This window comes from Abramis brama, assembly GCF_963993115.1.
Source record: "Abramis brama genome assembly, chromosome: 6".
Lineage (NCBI taxonomy): Eukaryota > Metazoa > Chordata > Actinopteri > Cypriniformes > Leuciscidae > Abramis > Abramis brama.
The window spans coordinates 18,006,680-18,014,228 of record NC_139968.1 but is presented as its reverse complement, the minus strand read 5'-3'; the positions used below and the strand labels follow the sequence as shown (position 1 = coordinate 18,014,228).

The 7,549-nt window shown below is 37.9% G+C and overlaps 1 long non-coding RNA gene across 2 annotated transcripts; it reads right to left on the bottom strand.

Moving 5' to 3' along the window:
* Positions 1 to 2,922: 2,922 nt before the first annotated feature.
* Positions 2,923 to 7,335, bottom strand: LOC311085513. 2 transcript variants are annotated; one of them, XR_014606855.1, is made up of 4 exons: positions 7,229 to 7,335; positions 6,969 to 7,078; positions 6,532 to 6,621; positions 2,923 to 3,284 (listed from the first exon to the last, which is right to left on the bottom strand). It is a non-coding gene; the product is annotated as an uncharacterized lncRNA (long non-coding RNA). The 2 variants fall into 2 exon arrangements; XR_014606856.1 differs by having other exon boundaries at positions 7,236 to 7,335.
* Between the last annotated feature and the right edge of the window lie 214 nt (positions 7,336 to 7,549).

The window sequence follows — 7,549 nt, the reverse complement described above, 5'->3', positions numbered from 1 at the left end:
GAGTGAAGACTGTGCGCGAGCCACAAACAAACACAGTATCTGCGCCAATGATCGCAGCGGCACTTTTATCACTTGATTTAAGCATAAGGATGTACCGTAGTGTGATGACGATCCGAGATCCCGCGAGATCCATGTGTTTGGCATCTTGTCCTATCTTTTAAGTCATGTTACAGTAGTCTGAAGGAAAAAGTGCTTTATTTGTAATTTAAAATAATGGTGCTGATGATTTTTAGAGACCCCCACAGGTGTATGATTTTACTGCTTTCATGGGAGCTCATCCTCTCTCTATGGGAGCTCAGCTCCCACTGGCTCCCACGTAATTCGAACCATGCTTGCTGCAATTAACGGAAATCCGTCGTAGCGACGGAGAACTTTAATCCCTGTTAGTAGCTCAACCGTGTTTACAACTCGCAAATTATCTAAAAATAAAGTATTTTAAAAGCAACCAAGCAAAATGTACGTATATTTTACAATTAACTTACCACTGAGTGTAGTCTAATGAGTCTTTCACGACGACTCTCTTCCCGCTTGCTTTACTGCCTGTCTGCTTGAACCGCTTGCCGGAGTAAAACGGGGAAAAAACATTAGAATAAAACGTGTAAGGCAATTACGATAAATGTATAAATGTGTTTAAATCTCTACTTACCTATTTAACTTTATTTCAGAAAACTGCAAGTGCCTCGAGAGGACTGCTGCTGCGTCGTCACACCAGAGCCGTTAAACATTCAGCACGACAAAAAAAATATTTTACCGCCTTGTGTTATATCGACCAATCAGCGCGGTTGTCGAGGCAGAATTTCAAGCGTGACCAATCATTTTAAACAGAGACATAGCTAATAATTTAAATGAATTGAAATTTTGAGCTTACAACACTTAAAATATTAATTAGAAAGATTTCTGCTGCCAAATGAGTAAGTTAAGCAGACCTGTTTGAGTTTTGATGCCAAAACTTTTTATTTTAAGTAATGTCAAGTTCTGATAACTTGATATCTTTAGTATGGACAACATTGGGGTTTACAGTGAACCCGCAGTGCTTCAAACTGTGGCTATACAGTTTGAAGCACAGTTTGAAGCACCACGCATCCGACCCGTTAACCGTCAACAGCACTAATTGAAATCCAAACCCGACCCCACCCGCTTAAAATAGAACCAACACCCGACCCGCACCCGAAATAAAATCAGTTTAGCCAATCACATTATAGCCACAATTACAAAAATGTTTATTGCCAGGTCATACATAAGTTATACGACAATTAATACAAGGACAACTTCAGCCAAAGCTGTCAACAGACGCGGCTACAACACTATATCTGCCACCAGGGGCGGACTGGCCATCGGGAGCACCGGGACATTTCCCGGTGGCCTGACGGTCGTTCTGGCCTGCCGGCTGCCGCTGTGCAGACCATCAGCCTGGCATGTGATAGGCTGGTGTGCAACTACGAATGCAGACGCAGCAAGCTGCTGCAAAATCCCAGCCATGTTCGCCAGTAAGGGAACAGGTCGGTCAAGATTACATTTACATTATATTTATAATAATTTGGCATTGGGGTGTGCGATATGACGATTTTTGATCGTGGACGATTAAAATGTCTCCATGATCTGCTTTTGAAGAAATATCGTAGAATCGTGGTGCATTCTATCAGTTGCTGTTCTGGCGCCTCTGTCCCAACATCCTGAACAACCCCAGCCAACATTTGTATATGGGGCCCATATGGGTATGAAATGGGCTGAAAAATGGGCCCCATGTAGGATTGTCCGCGGGTTCCATAATGGCCCCATGTTAATTGCCCAGATGGATTTCATGTAGGATTGCACTTGGTACTAGGTGGGACCCAAGTGGGCAAAATGCACAAGACCCATCTCTGTCCCAGCTTTAACCCAGTAGACATTTGTATATGGGGTCCATGTGGGTTTGAAATGGGCTGAAAAATGGGCCCTGTATGGGATTGTCCGCGGGTTCCATAATGGCCCCATGTTAATTGCCCATATAGATTTCATGTAGGATTGCACTTGGTACTAGGTGGGGCCCAAGTGGGCAAAATGCACAAGACCCATCTCAGTCCCAGCTTAACCCCGCCGACATTTGTATATGGGGCCCATGTGGGTTTGAAATAGGCTGAAAAATGGGCTCTGTATGGGATTGTCCGCGGGTTCCATAATGGCCCCATACCAACTGCCCACATGGATTTCATATAGGATGGCACTTGGTACTAGGTGGGACCCAAGTGGGCAAAATGCACAAGACCCATCTCTGTCCCAGCTTTAACCCAGTAGACATTTGTATATGGGGCCCACGTGGGTTTGAAATAGGTTGAAAAATGGGCTCTGTATGGGATTGTCCGCGGGTTCCATAATGGCCCCATGTTAATTGCCCAGATAGATTTCATGTAGGATTGCACTTGGTACTAGGTGGGGCCCAAGTGGACAAAATGCACAAGACCCATCTCTGTCCCAGCTTAACCCCATCGACATTTGTATATGGGGCCCATGTGGGTTTCGAAATAGGCTGAAAAATGGGCTCTGTATGGGATTGTCCGCGGGTTCCATAATGGCCCCATACCAACTGCCCACATGGATTTCATATAGGATGGCACTTACAAAAAGGTGGGCCCCAACTGGGCTACATGCACAAGACCTTTCTTGGTCCCAGCTTTAGTTTTTTTGTAGGTACTACAACGTTACTACATGGGCCGAAATATGGGCTGTAAGTGGGTTTGTCCATGGGTTCCATGTTGGCCCCAGCAACTTACTCATTTAGGTTTTATGCAGGATTTCACAGGGCTTTAGGTGGGGCCCAACTAGGAATCATATGCATGTGGCCCAATTAGGGATCATCTGGGTTCCATCTAAATGAGTAGCAACACCACACAAACAAGTTTTAAAGCATTAGAGCACACAGTGAGATTGAAATCTTTTCAAATTTAAATTTTATTGAAATTACCCATCATATTATGCAATATTCTGAAATTCCAGAGACAATATTTAAATAAGCAGATTTATGTCAGATTAAAGAGTATCTCTTTAAAGTTCTATACCTAATTGTTAAAATACATACTTTTAACCTGTATTTGACCCAGTCTTTACTGAAAGCTTTGAACATTTGAACAGGAAATAAATTGGGGACAGTTAGAAGAAGCAGCAACTACACATGTACCAGTACAGCTTACACTGCAGACAGTCATTTGTGCATTCTGGACACTGTCCTCCATCTCTTGTCCCAGACTATTTTGAGTGTTCCCTCTCAGTTTCTTGCCAGTTGATCTGAGCAGTCTTCTTAAGAGCCTCTGCAAAACAAATTTGTTTTTTTTAGAGATTAAGATTTTAGAGAAATCATGTTACTTACACATGTCACAATACCTTATGAAAAAATAACTTTTACTCAGGATAAAAAACAAAAACAGCATTAAACTTCAATTGGAATGGTCATGGTATTGGAATGTCACTGGAAGGGCATTTGGGAAATCAACAGAGAATTACTGTTTATTTATTCAGACTATTCCGATTTAATTTTGTTTTAATAAAACCAGTTTATAAAGTATGAATATGCAATGTGTTTGAAAGCATCAATTCATTAATTGATACAAGTTAACCCTTAAAAAAAATTATAAACAAAAATAATAATAATAATAATACATTATTTGTCTCAAGTCATTTTAATATTAGGTAGTTTCTCACAATCAGATTCTCAGTCCATGATAGAATGGGCCGACAAAATGATGCATAATTAAAGTATTTTAATTATTTTTTTATTGCTAATGATTTATGATTGCTTTTAAAGTAAAAATATAAAAATATTATTCTTTGTGTCTTTGGAAAATAATTGAGGTGATCACAGGTGTGGATGATTCTTAAATTTCCAGGATGGCTCGACTTCAGAGTCACAGTTTTAATAACAAGTTAGAATTGTTAAAATGAGAATCTGATTCTTTTAGTGTTTCAGACAGAGATCATGGTTCTGAACAGATAAATTAACAACATAACATGTAATTTACTAGAGGTTCTGACAAATGTTAATTTCTGCAATCGATTTAAAATGAATATGAATCTGAATTAAAAAAAAAGTTTGAATGAATGATTTAATGACTAAAATACGTGTTTCATTACTGGATGAATCAGCGTTTTTGAACGAATCTCTAGAATGAATGATTAAAGTTTCAAGTGTCAAGATTCTTGCAAAAGTTGATTTACTCTATTTTGATTGCTACTGTAGACAGTGTTTATATCTGAACTATAAACTTTTATCTCAGTACTTCTGTGATCATTTGAATTAAGAGCTGATGTTGTTGTAATATTATTTAAGAATATAATACATGACTGTTGTGTCAATCTAAAATGATCTTTCCACTCATCATTCTGTGAAGTGGTGCAGGACAACGTTGTCCAACAAGTGCTTGTTTCGGACTCTCATCTGCAGACGCCTTGTTTTGGGCATCTGGGCATTGTTTTGTTACTGCTTGATTAATATAAGCAGCACGGCAAAGCTTTGTGTACTCCTCGTCTCCTAATAAGGACCTGAAATATAGGTAAATATAAGTCTGCTTTTTAAAACAACGGAGGATGGTTAGTTTGTGACAACAGCAGGAAACTGCATATTACGTTCACATCAAAAAGATTTTATCAGATTTGAAGCTTGTGACTTATAAATGCCCATCAACCTGATGACTTAGCATTCATGTAAAAACTATGTTCAGATTCATCAATCAGAATGATTTCATTCTGATCGAAACAAAACATTTCCATGTAAATGTGGCTACTGACAGCGCCAACGCAGATATAAATGTTCACTGTGATCTTACTTGACAAAGGTTTAAGACAAATCGTTTGTCATTTAGGAAAATATTGTGTGGGTATTTGAATCGAGATCAAAATCTTTCAACAATTTCAGCTCTAATTTCTGATAATATAAGTGGTAGGGGTGGAACGGTACATGTATTCGTATTGAACCGAAACGGTACGGGTGTCACGGTTCGGCGCATAAATTTACACGGAGAATACACGGTATAAAAATAAATAAAACTTGTGTGCAAATGAATGAATGTAATGTGGAACTACTGTTAGATACGCGGGTTCTTTAGGGACACCTAATCTGCATTCCCGCCTTAGCTCTGAAGCTGGCTGCGATGTAAAGATTGCAATGCTGGAATATATTGTGTGTGTGTGAGAGAGAGAGGCGCGGTCATGATCGAAAAGTCGCAAAGTGCTTACTGAAATTTGTGTGTGTGAGGTGTGATCGAACAGTGTAAACATAAAAACATACTCCGTCATTTTGTTTATACAGGACATCATTCAAACTGCAAAGTGTTTAAGTTACTGTTAATTAAAATTTTAAGGAAAACAAATATATTAATCTGAAATGTAGCAAATTAATTCAATTAAATTAATTCAGGTACAATTACCAAACATATCTCAAGGTCTTTTTGTCTTTTTATTAATTTAATTAATAAACTAATTATATAAAACTATTGTCAGTGCACTACAAATAAACTGGTTCTATGCCTTACTTTATTAATAAAACTTATTTAAAAAATACAAGGCTTAAGTAATTTATTTTCCTTTGGTGGTACAGCCTGAGACATGCACAAGCCTTCTGCATTTTTGTTTTGCTTTGCTTTTTTCCTCCATTGTACCGAACTCGTACCGAACTGTGATGTCTGAACCGAGGTATGAACCGAACCGTGACTTCTGTGTACCGTTCCACCCCTAATAAGTGGCTCTGTATATTTCTGATATGTAGAGAAACATTACACTTAATTCAGAATCCTAACTACACATAGTATTAAAGTAGTTCACTTTAAAAATGAAAATTAGCCCATGATTTACTCATCCTAGGTATGTATGACTTTCTTGTTGCAGACGAATACAATCGGAGTTATATTAATAAACACATTGATGCTTCCAAGCTGCATAATGGCAGTGGATTGCAACCATTGCATCCATCAGATTGAAGCTCAAAAAAGTGCATCTATCCATTACATAAGAACTCTACGCGGTTAATAAAGGCCTTCTGAAGCGAAGCCATGAGTTTGTGTTAGAAAAATATTAATATTTAAAACAACTAGGTTCTGGGCAAACAAACATACAGATTCCACTTAAGGGTAAAGCGCAACTTATGCGAGTAATGCGACGTGCTGCTGATATTTACGCTACCCCATGATGCACTACGCTACTTCTGACGTCACAAGTTGCGTAAGTTGTGCTTTATACAAAAGTAGACTATGTATGGCCGGAAGCTAGTTATTTTACTTTCTAAAGTATTAAATATGGATACTTTTGGAAACTCATGGCCTTGCTCCAGAAGGGCTTTATTAACCCAACCCCATAGTTAATATAACTCCAATTGTATTTGTCTAAAAGAAGAAAGTTATATACACTAACGATGGCTTGAGGGTGAGTAAATCATGGGGTAATTTTCATTTTAGTGAAAATTACTACTACTCTAAGTCAATTATGTAAAATCTAATTTTGTAAATTTTATTAAATTAAGTAAAATCAAAACACCTCACACATAACAAAAGGTTAATAGATTCATACCAGAAGTGACAGTGCAATCCTTCACCAAATTGCCAGTACTCATCTGGATCCTTGGTCAATCTGAGGTGGGATGGAGGGGGCTGATAAGTCCTTAAAAAGAAAGATTTAATTTGTACCATTCCTTTAAACAATATTAAACAAAACGTATTTAAATTGTACCAACATTTGCCATTATTAAACATTCAGACAACATGAACAAATGGTCCCCAATAGCTCCCTGGGTGCCGCAGCAAAAACGGCTGGCCACTGCTCCGGGTGTGTGTTCAGTGTGTGTGTGTGTTCAATACTCACTAACACACACACACACACTATGAACACACACCCGGAGCAGTGGGCAGCCGTTTTTGCACATACATGTCACGTCACATCACACAATTGTAGCTTTGAAAAAAGCAAATTGGTACACCAAAATCAAACAGACCATCTAATAATTTTACCTGTCGCCACATTTATCCTGTTATGACACGTCTGAGGGTCTTTCCCTTGATGCTCTTCAGTGAACTAAATAAAGGACTGATGATGGTGACATGTTCTCCTTTCTTTGTCACTTTAGAGAAAGAAAGACAAAAGGATAAAAAGTTACTCAGATTTGTCACTGGTAGATGAAATTACTTTTGATGATGAGAATAATACTTTTAACTACATAATATATTAATCCCAATGTAAGGTTTAGAAGCAATGGTTAAAATTGACTTGCATCTTACTGAAGTTGATAATCGTGGTGGATTTGTCTCTCTGTTGGGTGCCTGTTCTCCCCAAAAAATCTTCTTCCAGTGCTTGAGATATATATATATATATATATATATATATATATATACATATATAAATGACAGTTATATCAGTCACTTTACTCATTCGGATGCTCCTTCCCTAGAAAAATAAATAAATACATCAAATGCAATAGTTCCACTTTAGCACAATCAAATACACTTAACCTCAGCACTACTTCCAGATAACTAAAGTTGCATTAAGTACAACATTTGTTGTTCTTATTGACTTTAAGTATATAATTTAGGAT